Source organism: Scyliorhinus torazame, chromosome 20 (assembly GCF_047496885.1).
Source record: "Scyliorhinus torazame isolate Kashiwa2021f chromosome 20, sScyTor2.1, whole genome shotgun sequence".
NCBI classification, from domain to species: Eukaryota; Metazoa; Chordata; class Chondrichthyes; order Carcharhiniformes; family Scyliorhinidae; genus Scyliorhinus; species Scyliorhinus torazame.
Window position 1 is genome coordinate 107,149,633 of NC_092726.1, and position 17,756 is coordinate 107,167,388.

Genomic DNA, 17,756 nt, shown 5'->3' on the forward strand with positions numbered 1-17,756 from the left:
TTTTGTGAGGGATTCGTGTTTGTGTGTGGGGATTAGTGTAAATGTGGTGTTTAATGTGTGTTGGGGGTGTTAGTGTCTGTGTGTGTGTGGGGGGGGTGTTGGTGTGTGTGAGGGTGGTTAGTGAGTGTGTTTTGGGGAGGTTAATGTCTGTGGGTCGTCAGTGTGTGTGTGGAGGGATAGTGTGCGTGTGTGTGGGGGGGTTAGTGTGTTTTGGGAGGTTAGTCTGTCTGGGGGGGGTTAGTGTGTGTGTGGTGTTAGTTTGTGTGGGGGATTTAGTGTGTGTGTGTGTGTGGGGGGGGGGTCGTGTGTGTAGGGGTTAGTGTGTGTGTGTGGGGGGGCTTAGTGTGTGTGGGGGTGTTAGTGTGTGGGGTGGGGTTTAGTGTGTGGGGGTGGGTTTGTTTTTCTGGGGGGATTTAGTGTGTGTGTGGTGGTTAGTGTGTGTGGGGGGTTTAGTGTGTGTGTGTATGAGGGTCGTGTGTGTGCGGGGGGTTAGTGTGTGTTGGGGGCGCTTAGTGTGTGTGGGGGTGTTAGTGTGTGGGGGTGGGGGTTAATGTGTGTGGGGGGTTTGTTTTGGTGGGGTGTTTGTGTGTGGGGATTAGTGTAAATGGTGGGGTTAATGTGTGTTGGGGGGTTAGTGTCTGTGTGTGTGGGGGGGGGGGGGTGTTTGTTTGTGTGAGGGTGGTTAGTGAGTGTGTTATGGGGAGGTTAATGTCTGTGGGGCGTCGGTGTGTGTGGAGGGATAGTGTGCGTGTGTTTGGGGGGGGGTTAGTGTGTGTGAGGGGGGCTAGTGCGTGAGTGAGGGGGGTTAGTGTGTATTTGGTGTGGTTAGTGTGTGTGTGAGGGTGGTTAGAGTGTGTGTGAGGGTGGCTAGAGTGTATGAGTGTGGGGGGGGTTAGTTTGTGTGTGAGGGAGGTTAGTGTGTGTATGAGAGTGGTTAGTGTGTGTGTTTTGGGGAGGTTACTGTCTGTGGGGCGTCATTGTGTGCGACGTAGGTTAGCGTATGGGGGTTCGTGTGTCTGTGGGGTTATGTGTATGTGGGGGTCGGGTTTGTGTGTGTGAGTGTGTGGAACGTGGGTTAGTGAGTGTGTGGGGGGTTCTTGTGTGTGTTGGTGGGGTGTTAGTGTGTGTGTGAGGGGGTTAGTGTGCTTGTGGGTGGTTAGTGTTTGTGGAGGATTAGTGTAGGGGGGTTGATGCGTGTTGTGGGTGTTATAGTGTCTGTGGGGGGTCAGTGTGTGTGGGAGATCAGTCTGTGTGGGGGTGTTAGTGTGGGCGGGGTGGCGGATTAGTGTGTGTGTGGGGGTGGGATCAGTGTGTGTGTGGGGATTTTGTGTGTGTGTGGGTGGGTTAGTGTGTGTGGGGTCAGTGTGTGTGTGAGGGTCAGAGTGTGTGTGTGTGGGGAGGTTAATGTATGTGTGGGAATTGTTAGTGTGTGTGTGTGGGGGGGTCAGTGTGTGTGAGTGGGCGGTCAGTGTGTGTGTGTGAGTGTTAGAGCGTGTGTGGGGGGGTTAGTGTGTGTGAGTGTGGTGGGGATGTCAGTGTGTGAGTGTGTAAGGGGGTTGTGTGTATGGGAGGGTTTGTGTGTGTGCGAGGGTTAATATGTGTATGTGTTATGGGGTTTGTGTGTTAGTGTGTGCGGGGTGTGTTAGTATGTGTGGGAGGGTTAATATTTGTGTGTTATGGGGATTGAGTGTGAGTGTGTGAGGGGGTTTAGTGTGTGTGGGGTGGTTACGTGTGTTTGAGTGTGGTGGGGATGTCAGTGTGTGAGTGTGTAAGGGGGTTAGTGTGTGTGGGAGGGTGTGTGTGTGTGGTGGAGGGTTAGTGTGTATGGGAGGGTATTTGTGTGTGTGGGCGGGGAGTTAGTGTGTGTGAGGGGTGGAGTTTATTGTTTGTGTGTGTGTGTGCGTGGTGTTAGTGTGTATGTGGTGGTGGTTAGTGTGTGTGTGGTGGGGTGTTAGTGTGTGTGTGGGTTTAGTGTGTGTGGAGGGTTAGTGTGTGTGGAGGGTTAGCGTGTATGTGGATGGTTAGTATGTGTGGGGATGTTAGAGTATGTGTGGGGTGTTAGTGTGTGTGAGGGGCTGGGGTTAATGTGTGCGTAGGTGGGTGTTATTGTGTGTGAGGGGGTTAGTGTGTGTGTGCGAATGTGTTAGTGTGTGTGGTGGATAATGTGTGTGTGAGGGCGGTTAATGTGTCTGTGGGAGGGGGGTTTGTGTGTGTGGTGGGGGTGTTAGTGTATGTGTGTGTGAGGCTCCTGTGTGTGTGGGAGAGTTAGTGTTTGTGTAGCGGTTATTGTGTGTGTTCGTGTGTGGGGGGGATAGTGTGAGTGTGAGGGCGGTTAGTGCGTGTGTGTGGGATGAGGGGTTTGTCTGTGTGGTGGGGTGTTATTGTATGTGTGCGTGGGGTTACTGTGTGTGGGGGGGGAGTTAGTGTGTGTGTGTGGGTTCGTGTGTGTGTGGAGGTGTAAGTGCGTGTGTAGGGGTGTTAGCGTGTGTTTGTGGGGGGGGGGGGGGTTAGTGTGTGTCTGGGGTGTTAGTGTGTGTGGGGGGTTTGTGTGTGTGGAGGGGTTAGTGTCTGGGGGGGTTAGTATGTGTGGGGGTGTTAGTGTGTGTGTGAGGCGTTAGTGTGTGTGTGTGGGGTGGTTTTGTGTGCGTGTGGTGGGTTAGTGTGTGTGGGGGCGGTTAGTGTGTGTGTAGGGGCAGTTAGTGTGCGTATGGGGGTTAGCGTGTGTGTGTAGTGGTTAGTGTGTGTGAGGGGGGTTAGTGTGTGTGGGGGGGTTAGTGTGTGTGCGGGGGGTTAGTGTGTGTGGGGGGTTTAGTGTGTGTGTGGGGGGTTTCGTGTGTGGGTGGTTAGTGTGTGTGTGGGGGGCTTAGTGTGTGCGGGAGGGTTAGTGTGTGTGGGGATGGGGGTTAGTGAATGTGGGGGGTTTGTTTTTGTGGGGGGTTTGTGTTTGTGTGTGGGGATTAGTGTAAATGGGGGTTTAATGTGTGTTGGGGAGTTAGTGTGTGTGGGGGTGTTGGTGTGTGTGAGGGTGGTTAGTGAGTGTGTTTTGGGGATATTAATGTCTGTGGGGCGTCAGTGTGTGTGTGGAGGGATAGTGTGCGTGTGTGGGCGGGGGGGTCTAGTGTGTGTGGGGGTTGGTTTGTGTGAGATGGGGGTTAGTGCGTAAGTGAGAGGGGTTAGTGTGTGTGTGGTGTGGTTAGTTTGTGTGTGAGAGTAGTTAGAGTGTGTGTGTGGGCGGGGGGGTGTTAGTTTGTGTGTGAGGGAGGTTAGTGAGTGTATGAGGGTAGTTAGTGTGTGTGCTTTGGGGATGTTACTGTCTGTGGGGCGTCAGTTTGGGCGGGGTAGGTTAGTGTATGGGGGGTTCGTGTGTCTGGGGGGTTATGTGTACGTGGGGGTCGGGTTTGTGTGTGTGAGTGTGTGGAGCGGGGATTAGTGAGTGTGTGGGGTGTTCGTGTGTGTGGAGGGTTCGTGTGTGTGGGGGGTTAGTGTGGGGGGGGGGGTTAGTGTGTGTGGGGTGTTAGTGTGTGTGTGGGGTGGTCAGTGTGTGTGGGGGTGTTAGTGTGTGTGTGGGGGTGTTAGTGTGTGTGTGGAGGGTTTAGTAAATTATCATTGGTGGGAGGGGTGAGTGCGTGTCGGGAATTAGTGTGTGTGTGTGTGTGGGGGGGGGGGGTGTTAGCGTGTGTGTGGGAGGGGTTAGTGTGTGTCTGTGAGGGGATGTTATTGTGTGGGAGGGGTTAGTGTGTGTCTGTGAGGGGATGTTATTGTGTGGGGAGGATTAGTGTGTGTGGCGGGGTTAGTCTGTGGGGGGGTTAGCGTGTGTGGGGGTTAGTATGTCTGTGGTTGAGGGGGTAGTGTGTGTGGAGGGGGTAGTGTGTCTGGGGGAGTGAGTGTGTGTGGAGGGACCTTTGCGTGTGTGTATTAATGCCTGTGTGTGTCTGTATTTCTGTGTATCTGTGAGTGTCTGTGTGTTTGAGAATGTGTGCATTAGTCTGTGTTTGCCAGTGTATTAGCGTCTATGTGTGTCAGTGTCCCTATATGTGTGGGTGTTTGTGTATTAATGTCTCTGTCGGTCTGTGAGCTGTTCACTCGTGTCCCTGTGTGTGTGAGTGTCTGTATTAGTGTGTCTGTGTGTCTGTGAATGTGTATTAGTGTATCTGTGTGTGGGTGTGTATTAGCGTCTGTGTGTGTCTGTAAGTGTGTGTGTATTAGTGTCTGTGTGTCTCTGTGAGTGTGTGTCTTAGTATCTGTATGTGTCTGTGAGTGTGTATTATTGGCTCTGTGTATCAGTGTGTGTATTAGTATCTGTGTGTGTCTGTGTCAGTGCCTATGTGTGTGTGTGTATTAGTGTCATTGTGTGTATGTGAGTGTGTGTATTAGTGTCTAAGTGTGTGTGTGTATTGGTGCCAGTGTCTGTCTGTGAGTGCGTGTATTAGTATCTGTATGTGTGTCTGTGAGTGCGTATTAGTGTATCTATGTGTCAGTGAGTGTGTGTATTAATGTCTCTGTGTGTGTGAGTGTGTGTATTAGTTTCTGTGTGTGTCTGAATGTGTTTGAGGATGTGTGCATTAGTATCTGTGTGGGTGAATGTATTAGTGGATATGTGTGTGAGTGTCGCTATTAATGTGTGTGTGTTTGTGTAATGGTGTCTATGTTGGCCTGTGAACTGTGTACTAGTGCCTCTGCGTATGTGAGTTTGTGTATTGGTGTATCTGTTTCTGTGAATGTGTATAAGTGTTTCTGTGTGTTAGTGTGTGTATTAGTGTCTGCGCGTGTCTGTGAGTATGTGTATTAGTGTCTGTGTGTCTGTGAGTGTGTCTATTAGTGTGTGAGTGTGTGTATTAGTGTCTGTGAGTGTGTGTATTAGTGTATCTGTGTGTCTGTGAGTGTGTGCATTAAAATCTCCCTGTGCCTGTGAGTGTGTATATTGATGTCTCTGTGTATCAGTGAGTGTGTGTATTAGTTTCTGTGTGTGTTTGTTAGTGTGTGTATTAGTGCATGTGTGTGTGACTGTGTGTATTAGTGTCGCTCTGCGTGTGTAAGTGTATGCATTCGAGTCTCCCTGTGTCTGGGAGTGTGTATATTATTGTCTCTGTGCATCAGTTAGTGTGTGTATTAGTATCTGTGTGTGTGTGTTAGTGTCTGTGTGTATTGGTGCCAGTGTGTGTCTGTGAGTGCGTGTATTAGTGCCTGTATGTGTGTCTGTGAGTGTGTATTAGAGTCTCTGTGTGTCTGCGTGTGTGCATTAGTGTTTCTGTGAGCCTGTGAGTGTGTATTCGTGCCAGCGTGTGTCTGTGAGTGCGTGTATTAGTATCTATGTGTGTGAGTGTGTATTAGTGACAGTATGTGGATCTGTGAGTGTGTATATGTGTATCTATGTGTCGGTGAGTGTGTGTATTAGTGTGTCTGTGTATGTGTAAGTGTGTGTATTAGTGTCTGTGTGTGTCTGTGTCTGCGCATTAGTGTTTCAGTGTGTGTCTTTGGGTTTGTGCATTAGTGTTTGTGTGTGGCTGTGGGTGTTTGTGAGTTTGAGTGTTAGTGTATCTGTCTGTGTCTTAGAGCGTGTGTATTACTATAAGTGCGTGTGTGTGCGTTTGTGTATTAGTGGCTCTGTGTGTTTTGTGAGTGTGTGTGATAGTGCACCTGCGTGCCAGTGAGTGCGTGTATTAGTGTATGTGTGTGAGTGTGTGCATTAGTGTCTGTGTTTGTGTGAATGTGTTTATTAGTGTATCTCTGTGTGTCCGTCAGTGTGTATATTAGTGCCTCCGTGTATCAGCAAGTGTCAGTATTAGTGTCTGGGAGAGTGTGTGTGTATTCGTGTGTCTACCTGACTGTGAGTGTGTGTATTAGTGTCTCTGTGTGTCTGTGAGTGTGTGTATTAGTGTCTCTGTGTGTCTGCGTGTGTGTGAGTTAGTGTTTCTGTGTCTGTAAGTGTGTCTATTAGTGTCTCTGTGTGTCTGTGAGTGTGTGTATTAGTGTATCTGTGTGTCTGCGAGTGTGTTAGTGTCTCTGAGTGTCTGTGATTGAATGTATTCATGTATCTGTGTGTTGTGAGTGTGTGTATTAGTGTCTCTGTGTCTCTGCGAGTGTGTGTATTAGTGTCTGTGTGTGAGTGTGTGTATTAGTGTCTCTGTGTGTCTGTGCGTGTATATATCATATCATATATAGTTATAGCGATGAGGACTGTCAGTGGATACAACAGAATTTAGATCGTTTGGGGACTTGGGTGGAGAGATGGCACATGGAGTTTAATCCGGACAAATGTGAGGTAATGCATTTTGGAAGGTCTAATGCAGGTAGGGAATATACAGTGAATGGTAGAACCCTCAAGAGTATTGAATGTCAGAGAGATCTAGGTCAACAGGTCCACAGGACACTGAAAGGGGCAACACAGGTGGAGAATGTAGTCAAGAAGGCATGCGGCATGCTTGCCATCATTGGCCGGGGCATTGAGTATAAGAATGGATAAGTCATGTTGCAGCTGTATCGAACCTTCGTTAGGCCACACTTGGAGTATAGTGTTCAATTCTGGTCGCCACACTACCAGAAGGACCGGAGGCATTAGAGAGGGTGCAGAAGATTTGCCAGGATGTTGCCTGGTATGGAGGGCATTAGCTATGAGGAGCGGTTGAATAAACTAGGTTTGTTCTCACTGGAACGACGCAGGTTGAGGGGCAACCTAATAGAGGTCTACAAAATTATGAGGGGCATAGAAAGAGTGTCAGATAATCAGAGGATTTTCCCCGGGGTAGCTGGGTGAATTACTAGGGGGCATAGGTTTACGGTGCGGGGGACAAGGTTTAGAGGAGATGTACGAGGTCCGTTTTTTACACAGAGAGTAGTAGGTGCCTGGAACTCGCTGCCAGAGGAGGTGGTGGACGCAGGGTCGATAGTGACATTCAAGGGGCATCTTGACAAATACATGAATAGGATGGGAATAGAGGGATACGGACCCAGGAAGTGGAGAATATTGTAGTTTGTCGGGCAGCATGGTCGGCGCGGGCTTGGAAGGCCAAAGGGCCTGTTCCTGTGCTGTACATTTCTTTGTTCTTTGTGGGTATTAGTCTCGCTGTGTATCTGCGAGTGTGTGTATTAGTGTCTCTGTGTGTGTGAGTGTGTGTATTAGTGTCTGTGTGTGTCTCCAAGCGTATTTATTAGTGTCTGTGTGTGTCTGAGAGTGTGTGTATTAATGTCTCTGTGTGTCTGTGAGTGTGTATATTATTGTCCCTGTGTATCAGTGAGTGTGTGTATTAGTATCTGTGTGTGTGTAATAGTGTCTGTGTGTATGTGTATTAGTGCCAGTGTGTGTCTTTGAGTGTGTGTGTTAGTGTCTCTTTGTGTCTGTGAGTGTGTGAATTACAATCTCCCTGTGCCTGTGAGTGTGTGTATTAGTGTTTCTGTGTAGCAGTGAGTGTGTATTAGTATCTGTGTGTATGTGTTAGTGTGTGTATGTGTGTGACTGTGTGTATAAGTCTCGCTGTTTGTATCTGAGTGTATTCATTAGAGTCTCCATGTGCCTGTGAGTGTGTATATTATTGTCTCTGTGTATCAGTGAGTGTGTGTATTAGTATCTGTTTGTGTGTGATAGTGTATGTGTGTGTGCATTAGTGCCAGTGTGTGTGTATGAGTGCGTGTATTAGTGTCTGTGTTTGTGTCTGCATGTGTATTAGTGTCTGTCTGTGTGCCTGTGAGTGTGTATTAGTGTATCTATGTGTCAGTGAGTGTGTGTATTAGTGTCTCTGTGTGAGTGTGAGTGTGTGGATGAGTGTCTGTGTGTGTGTCTTTGAGCTTGTGCATTAGTGTCTGTGTGTGGCTGTGTGTGGCTGTGTGTATTTTTGAGTTTGTGTATTAGTGTATCTGTTTGTGTCTTTCAGTGTGTGTATTACTATCTGTGTGTATGTGAGTATGTGTATTAGTGTCTCTCTGTGTTGTGTGAGTGTGCGTATTAGTGCATTTGCGTGTCAGTGAGTGTGTGTATTAGTGTCTCTGTGTGTGTAGTTGAGTTTGTGTATTAGTGTACCTGCGTGACAGTGAGTGTGTGTATTAGTGTATCTGTGTAACAGTGAGTGTGTGTATTAGTGTCTCTGGGTGTGTCTTTGAGTTTGTGCATTAGTGTATGTGTGTGCCTGTGTGTGTCTGTGTGTGTGTATTAGTGTCTCTGTGTTTGTGTGAGTGTGTGCACTGGTGTCTGTGTTGTGTGAGTATGTTTATGAGTGTCTATGTGTATATCTGTTAGTGAGTGTATTAGTGTGTCTGTGTGTCAGTGAGTGTCTGTATTAGTGTCTGGGAGAGTGGGTGTATATTCGTGTCTCTGCATGTCTGCGAGTGTGTGTGTTAGTGTCTCTGTGAGTATGTGAGTGTGTGTATTAGTGTCATGGGCCAGGGTTTAGAGAACCCCAAAGTGTATCATGGAGTTCCACTGACCCACAATTTTTAATAGATTGTCGTATGGGGACCACACGGCCCACTCTACAGGTGTGGTACAGCAGAAATGGAAAAACACTTTTTAAAGAAAAACAATGTTTATTCTATAAACTCACGTTAACCTTTTCAAAACATACAGTGAACAACTTAGCAACCATTAATTCAAATTCAACCCCCAATGAATACAACACTGTGTAATCCGTAAGCTGTCATTTTGACATCCAGAAGACTTAAGAAACACCTTTTACCAGAGGGACATTAGGTTTACATTCACTACTGAGAACATTTATAATTCTGAATTCTCCAAATCAAGAGATAGTCTTTTCATGGCAGTGAGATCAACAGTACACCTGCTCTGTTTGGCTTCAGCTCCAACTTTGAAAACAAATCTAAAATAGACCCTGGAGCAAACAGCCTAAAACAAAAGTAAAAAAAAGCTGACAGACAACCTAGCTCCACCCACTCTCTGACATCATTGCAGTAATAAACACCCATTTCTGTATGGTACTTCACTATAGATATTTATATACAGACCCATTTGTAAACACCCATTTCTTGCAGGTACTCTCACATGACAGTGTTTCTGTGTGTAAGTGTGTGCATTAGAGTCTCCATGTGTCTGTGGGTGTGTGAATGTCTGTCTGTATGTGTCTCTGAGAGTGTGAATACGTGTCTGTCTGTGTGTGTGAGTGTGTGTATTAGAGTCTCTGTGTGAGTCTGTGTTTCTGTGTTTATTAGTGTATCTGTGAGTGTCTCTGTGTGTGTGAGAATGTGTGCGTTAGTGTCTGTGTTTGTGTGTGTGAGTGTATTAGTGTCTGTGAGTGTGAGTGTCTCCATTAGAGTGTGTGTGAGTGTGTGTATTAGTGCCTCTGCCTGTCTGTGAGCTGTGTACTAGTGTCTCTCTGTGTGAGTGCGTGTGTACGTGTATACGTGTATCTGTGTGTCCGTGAGTATCAGTGTCTCTGTGTATGTGTTTTAGTGTCTATGTTTGTCTGTGTGTGTATTAGCGTCGCTGTGTGTGAGTGTGTGTATTAGTGCCTGTGTGTATTAGTGACTCCGTGTGTGTGTGTGAATGTGTGTATTAGTGTCTCTGTGTGTGAGTGTGTGTATGTGTGCCTGTGAGTGTGTGTATTACTGTCTTTTTATGTGTCTGTGCGTGATTATTATTATCTGTGTGTGTCTGTGAGTATGGTTAGCATTGCCTGTGTATCTGTGACTGTGTCTATTAATTTCCCTGTGAATTTGTGTCTGTGTTTGACTGTCTGTGTGTGTATAAGTGTCTGTATGTATGAGTGTGTGTATTACGGTCTGCTTGTGTGTGAATGTGTGTATTCGTGTCTCTGTGTGTGTCTGTGAGTGTGCGTATTAGTGTCTCTGTGTGTGTCTGTGAGTGTGTGTATTAGTGTCGCTGTGTGTGAGTTTGTGTGCCAGTGTCTGTGTGAGTCTGCGATTGTGTTCATTACTGTCCTTATGTGTGTATCATTGTATCTGTGTGTGTGATTTAGTGTCTCTGTGTATGTAAGTGTGTATATTAGTGTCTCTATGTGTCAGTGAGCGTGTGTATTAGTGACTCTGTGAGTGTGTGTATTAGTGTCTCTGTGTGATTGTGTGCATTAATGTCCCTATGTGTTTGAATGTATCTATCAGTGTATATGTGTATGTCTGTGTGTGTAAGCTTTAGTGTCTCTCTGTCTGTAAGTGTGTACATTAGTGTCTCTGCGTGTCAGTGAGTGTGTGAATTAGTGTCTCTGGCTGTCTGTGAGTGTGTATTAGTGTCTCTCTGTGTCGGTGAGTGTGTATATTAGTGTCTCTGTGCGTCAGTGAGTGTGTGTTTTAGTGTCTGTGTTCGACTGTGAGTGTATGTATTAGTGCCCCTGTGTGGGTGTGTGTATTAGTGTCTGTGTGTGCCTGTGAGTGTGTGTATTAGTGCCTCCGTTTGTGAGTGTGTGTATTCGTGTCTGTGTGTCTGTGAGTTTGTATATTAATATCTTTGTGTGTCTTTGGGTGTCTGTATTAGTGCCCCTGTGTGTGAGAGTGTGTGTATTAGTGTCTGTGTGTGTCTGTATTAGTCTATCTGTGTGTCTGTGAGTGCGTATTAGTGCCTGTGGGTGAGTGTGTGTATTATTGTGTCTGTGTCTTTGTGGATTAGTGTCTGTGGGTGTCTGTCAGTGTGTGCATTAGTATTTGTGTGTGAGAGTGTGTGGATGAGTGTGCGTGCGTGTGTGTGCCTGTGTGTGTCTGTATTAGTGTCTGTTTGTGTGTGTATCAGTGTGTGTGATTGTCTGAGTATGTATTAGTGTATCTGCTTGTCAGTGAGTGTGTGTATTAGTGTGTCTGTGTCTTTGTGGATTAGTGTCTGTGTGTGTCTGCCAGTGTGTGCATTAGTATTTGTGTGAGAGAGTGTGTGTATTAGTGTGCGTGTGTGTATGTCTGTATTAGTGTCTGTTTGTGTGTGTATCAGTGTGTGTGTGTGTGTCTGAGTATGTATTAGTGTATCTGCTTGTCAGTGAGTGTGTGTATTGGTGTCTCTGTGTATCGTTGAGTGTGTGTATTAGTGCCTGTGTGTGTGTCTGCATTAGTGTATGTTTGTGTGTGTATTAGTGTGTGTGTGTCTGAATATGTATTAGTGCATCTGTTTGTCAGTGAGTGTGTGTATTCGTGTCTCTGTGTGTCATTGAGTGTGTGTATTAGTGTATGTGTATGTCTGTGTGTTCGTGCATTAGTGTATCTGTGTGTGGCTGTGTGTGTTTATGAGTTTGAGTATTCGTGCTTCTGTCTGTGTCTTTGAGTGCGTGTATTAGTGTCTGGGTGCGTGAGTGTGAATTAGTGTCCCTGTGTGTGTCTTTTTTTGTGAGGGTGTGTATTGCTCTTTGTGTGTAAGTCAGCGTATTGCAATCTGTGTGTTTGTCTGTGAATGTGTGTATTAGAGTCTCTGTGTGCCTGTGAGTGCGTGTATTAGTGTACCTGTGTGTGTATTAGTGTCTGATTGTGTGAGTGTGTGTGTGTATTAGAGTCTCTGTTTAGGTCTGTGACTGTATGTGTATTAGTGTATCTGTGTGTGTGAGAGATTGTGTGCATTGGTGTCTTTGTGTGTGTGTGAGTGTGTGTATTAGGGTCTATCTGTGTGTATGTGAGTGTGTGTATTTGTGTTTGTGTGTGTCTGTGAGTGTGTGTAATACTGGCTCTGTGTGAGCGTCTATTTGTGTGTCTGTCTGTGAGTGTGTCTATTAGTTTCTGTGTTTGTGTATTCGTGTCTCTGCGTGTGCATGTATTAGTGTCTGTGAGACAGTCATTGCGTGTATTAGTGTATCTGTGTGTGAGTGTGTGTATTAGTGTCGCACTGTGTCTGTGAGTGTGTATTAGTGTCTGTGTGTGAGTGTGTGTATTATTGTCTCTGTGCCTGTGAGTGTGCTTATCAGTGTCTGTGAGTGTGTATATTCATTTCTCGATGTGTCAGTGAGTGTGTGTATTAGTGTCTGTGTGTGTATTAGTGTCTGAGTGTGTCTGTGTCTGTGCGTATTAGTGTCTGTGTGTGTATTAGTGTGAGTTTGTATTAGTGCATCTGCGTGTCAGTGAGTGTGTGTATTAGTGGCTCGGTATGTCTTTGAGTGTGTGTATTAGTGTCTTCGTGAGTGTGTATCGGTGCCATGTGTGTGAGTGTATTACAGTATGTGTGTGTGCGAGTGTTAGTGGCTGTGTGAGTGTGAGTGTATTACTGTCTCTGTATGTGTGTGTGTGAGTGTGTGTATTACTGTCTGTGTGTGAGTGTGTGGGTGTGAGTGTATTACTGACTCTGTATGTGTGTGAGTGTGTGTATTTGTGTATATTTATTTATCTTCCTCAACACCACGTCGACTATACGTGTGATGTCTTTCCCAGGCTGATGTATAATTTCATTGTTTATTTCCCTTCCTCACAGTGAACCTCATCACAATTGTGATCCTGAAGAGAAGACACTGTGGGCTGTCCAAATGTGTGACTTGTTACCTGTTGGCCATGGCAGTGGGGGATCTACTGGTCGTTATTCTCGACCTGATATTGAGACACATTCCCATTGTTTTTGAGGAACAGTTTTATTTCCTGTACTCCATCCCCGTGTGTAATATCCACGCCGCCCTGCTTTTTGCAGCCACCGACTGTTCTGTCTGGTTCACCGTCACTTTCACCTTTGATCGATTTGTGGCCATTTGTTGCCCGAAGCTGAAAAGTGAATATTGCAGCGAGAAAACGGCGGCCGTGGTTCTGGGAACAGTGACTGTGCTGAGCTGTTTGAAGGACATTTCCTGGGGGTTTATGATGACCGATGGGTATCGGCTGTGGAACGAACCCTGGTTTTGTGATGTCACAGAGGGTGTTCAGAACTCTCGGGTCTGGGGACCAATCGAGTTCCTCCACAACATTCTAACCCCGGGTGTTCCATTCGCCCTGATTCTGCTGCTCAATGTTCTGACCGTCAGACACATTGTCCTGAGCAGCGGGGCCCGCAGGAGACTCCGGGCTCACAGCAGTGGGGAGAGTCCCAGAGACCCAGAGATGGAGAGTCGGAGGAAATCAATCATTTTACTGTTTATTATCTCGGCCAATTTCATATTGTTATGGTCAACGTTAATGGTTTATTCTATATGGAGCCGGATGTGGTATCTGGGGTATAAGTCAGTATGGTTAGATTATTATGTTATGGAATTGGGCTTCATGATGCAGCTCCTGAGTTGCTGCACAAACACTGCGATTTACGCCGTGACACAGACTCAGTTCAGACAGCAGTTGAAGAATGTTCTGAAAGTTCCCTTTAGTTCAATTCTTCAATTCATTATGTCCTGAGAGAAAACCCCACCCACACGGCATATATCTCCTCGCACTGCAGGTAAAACTGACCATCCCCAGACAACCTCGCCCTGATTTACCATTCTGCATTACCAGGAGGGACTATCGGTGGGTGGGTGTGACTCCCCCCATGGCCGTTCACTTGTGTCTGTGTGACTCAGTTCCTTGGTAGATCAGCTGGGTCAGTGTGACTCCCCCATGGCCAATCTGTTGGTCAGTGTGACTCCCCCATGGTCCATCAGCTGGGTCAGTGTCACTCCCCCATGGCCGATCAGTTGGGTCTGCGTGACTCCCCTTCGCCGATAAGTTGTGTCTGTGTGACTCCCCCACGGCCGATCAGTTGGGTCTGTGTGCCTCCGCCATGGCCGATCAGCTGGAGGTGTGCTTCCCCCCATGGCTGACCAACTGGGTGTGCGGCTTCCCACCATTGCCGATCAGTTGGGTGTGTACTTCCCCCCATTGTCGACCAGCTGGATGTGTGCTTCCCCCGAACGCCGATCAGCTGGGTGTGCCTCCCCCATTGCCGATCAGCAAGATGCGTGCCTTACATTTAAACACAGAAAATCGAGAAACACACAGACAGAGACACAGGCAGACACAGAGACACAGACAGAGATACAGACAGACACAGAAAGACTTACTGACAGAGATACAGAGACAGAGACAGACACAGACAGAGACAGAGAAAAATTCACACACAGAGGCAGAGACAGCGATACAGAGACAGACACAAACACAGACAGAGAAAGAGACACAGGCAGAGAAAAAGGCAGAGATACTGAGAACGACACAAACACAGGCACAGACAGAGAAAGAGCACGGAGGGAGACAGATATACAGTCAGAAACACAGACAGAGACACAGATAGAGACGCATACGCAGACAGAGACACCGAGACAGACGGAGGCACAGACAGAGACAGAGATACAGACAGAATCACAGACAGAGACACAGTCACAGACAAAGATACAGACAAAGACAGAGACACAGTGCCAAACAGAGACTCAGACACAGGCACAGGCAGAGACACAGGCAGAGGCACAAATAGAGACACAGGCAGAGACACAGACAGAAACACGGACAGACAGAGAGAGAGAGCAAAAGACACAGGCAGAGCGACAGTCAGAAACGCAGACAGATTCAGAGACACAGACAGAGACACCTACAGAGACACAGGCGAGGACAGAGACAGAGACAGAGACACAGAGACACACACAGAGACACAGAGAGACACAGAGAGAGAGAAAAAGTCACAGGCAGAGACACAGTCAGAAACGCATACAGATTCAGAGACACAGACAGAGGCACCTACAGAGACACAGGCGAGGAAAGAGACACAGACACAGACACAGAGACAGAGACATATTCAGAGACACAGGCACAGCCAGAGACACAGCCAGAGCCACACACAGAGACAGAGACAGACAGATACACAGGCACAGACAGAGACACACGCACAGACAGAAACACAAACAGAATCACAGACACAGACAGGGGCAGAGACACAAACCGAGTCACAGACACAGACAGAGACACAAACAGACACACACAGACAGAGACACAGACATAAATACACAGACAGATACAGACAGAGAGAGACAGAATGACACAGACAGAGACACAGATACAGACCGAAACACAGACAGAGTCACAGAACCAGACAGCGACAGAGACACAGACCGAGTCACAGACACAGACAGAGACACAGCCAGAGACACAGAAATGAAAACAGACAGACACAGACAGAGAGAGAGAGACTGACACAGGCAGAGACACTGACAGAGACACAGACTCACATCGAGACAAATCTGAGACACATACACAGACAGATACAAATAAAGAGACTCCGACACAGACACCGACACAGACACAAACGCAGGCACAGACACAGACATAGACACAGACAGAGACACAGACACTGACACAGACAGGAACACAGGCAGAGACACAGGCAGAGACAGAGAGACAGTCAGCAAAACAGGCATAGACATAGACAGAGACACAGACAGAAGCAGTGACACAGACAGAGACACAGACACAGATACAGACACTTACACAGATGCAAACAGAGACAGAGACACAGACAGAGTAACAGACACTGACAGACACACAGACAGTTACACAGGCACAGACAGAGACACAGAAAAAGACAGACACAGACAGAGGCACAAATAGAGACACAGACAGAGATACAGACATAGACACAGAGAGAGACACAGACACAGACACAGACAGAGACACAGCCAGAGACACAGATCGAGACACAGACAGATACACAGGCACAGACAGAGATACATGTACGGACACAGACAGAAAAACAGACAGAATCACAGACACAGACAGAGACACAGAAAGACACAGGCATAGACAGAGACACAGACATAAACACACAGACAGAGACACAGACAGCGACACAGACATATACACAGACAGATACAGACAGAGAGAGACAGAATGACACAGACAGAGACGCAGACACAGACAGAAACACAGACAGAGTCACAGAACCAGACAGGAACAGAGACACAGACCGAGTCACAGACACTTACAGAGACACAGACAGAGACACGGACATAAAAATAGACAGACACAGACACAGAGAGAGAATGACACAGACAGAGGCACAGACAGAGACACAGACTCACATCGAGACAAAACTGAGACATATACACAGACAGTGAAACATAAAGAGACTACGACACAGACACAGACACAGACGCAGACACAGGCACAGACATAGACATAGACAGAGTCACATGCAGAGACACAGACATAGTCACAGACACAGATAGCAACACAGACAGATACACAGGCACAGGCAGAGACACAGGCACAGTTACAGACAGAAACACAGACAGAGGCACAAACACAGACAGGGACACAGACGGACTCAGGCATAGGCAGAGACACAGACGTAAAAACACAGACAGAGACACAGACAGAGACACAGACATATACACAGACAGATACAGACAGAGAGAGAGAGAATGACACAGGCAGAGACACAGACAGAGACACAGACTCACATCGAGACCAAACTGAGGCACATACACAAACAGAGACACATGAAGAGAAAACGACACATACACCGACACATACACCGATGCAGACACAGACTCAGCTACAGACACAAACATAGACGTAGACAGAGGCACAGGCACTGACTCAGACAGGAACACAGACAGAGACACAGGCAGAGACAGAGAGACAGTCAGCAAAACAGACATATACATAGTCAGAGACACTGGCACAGCCAGAGCCACAGACAGACACAGAGAATCTGACAGAAACACAGTGAGAATCACAGACAGAGACAGACAGAGAGAGACACACAGGTACAGTCAGCGACACAGACAGAGACACAGACAGAGGCACAGACAGAGACACAGACAGAGACAAAGGCACAAACACAGACAGAGACACGGACAGAGACAAAGACACAAACACAGACAGAGATTCAGACAAAGGCTGAGACACAGACAGAAACAGGGACTCTGACAGAGACACAGACACAGACACGGGCACAGACAAAGGCAGAGACACAGGCAGAGACACAGGCACAGGCAGAGACGCAGACTGAGGCACAGGCTCAGTCAGAGCCACAGACAGACACAGAGAATCTGACAGAAACACAGACTGAATCACAGACAGAAACACAGAGATAGAGACACACAGATACAGGCAGAGACGCAGAGAGAAACGGTGACACAGACAGAGATACAGACACTTACACAGACCGAAACAGATACCGCGACACAAACAGAGTAACAGACACTGACAGACACACAGACAGATACACAGTCACAGACAGAGACACAGACACAGACAGACACAGACAGAGGCACAGATAGAGACAGAGACAGAGGCACATAGAGTAACACAGACAGACACAGACAGAGGGAGAGAAGAAGACACAGGCAGAGACACAGTCAGAAACGCAGACAGATTCAGAGACACAGACAGAGACACAGAATCATACAGAGGCCCAGACTCAGGCACATACACAGACAGAGACACAGATACAGACCCCGACACAGACAGAGACCCAGACATAGACATATACAGAGACACAGACAGAGACACAGGCAGAGACACAGACACTGACACCGGCAGGTACGCAGACAGAGGCACAGACACAGACAAAGACACATAAAGAGAAAACGACACATACACCGACGCAGACACAGACGCAGACTCAGACACAGACGCAGACACAGACACAGACATAGACATAGACAAAGGGACAGACACGGACACAGACAGGAATACAGACAGAGACACAGGCAGAGACAGAGAGACAGTCAGCATAACAGACATAGACATCGACAGAGACACTGGCACAGTCGAGACACAGCCAGAGCCACAGACAGACACAGTTACACAGGCAGAGATACAGACACTTACACAGGCCCAAACAGAGACATCGACACAGGCAGAGTAACAGACGCTGACAGACACAGAGACAGATACACAGACAGAGACAGAGACACAAACACAGACAGAGATACAGACAA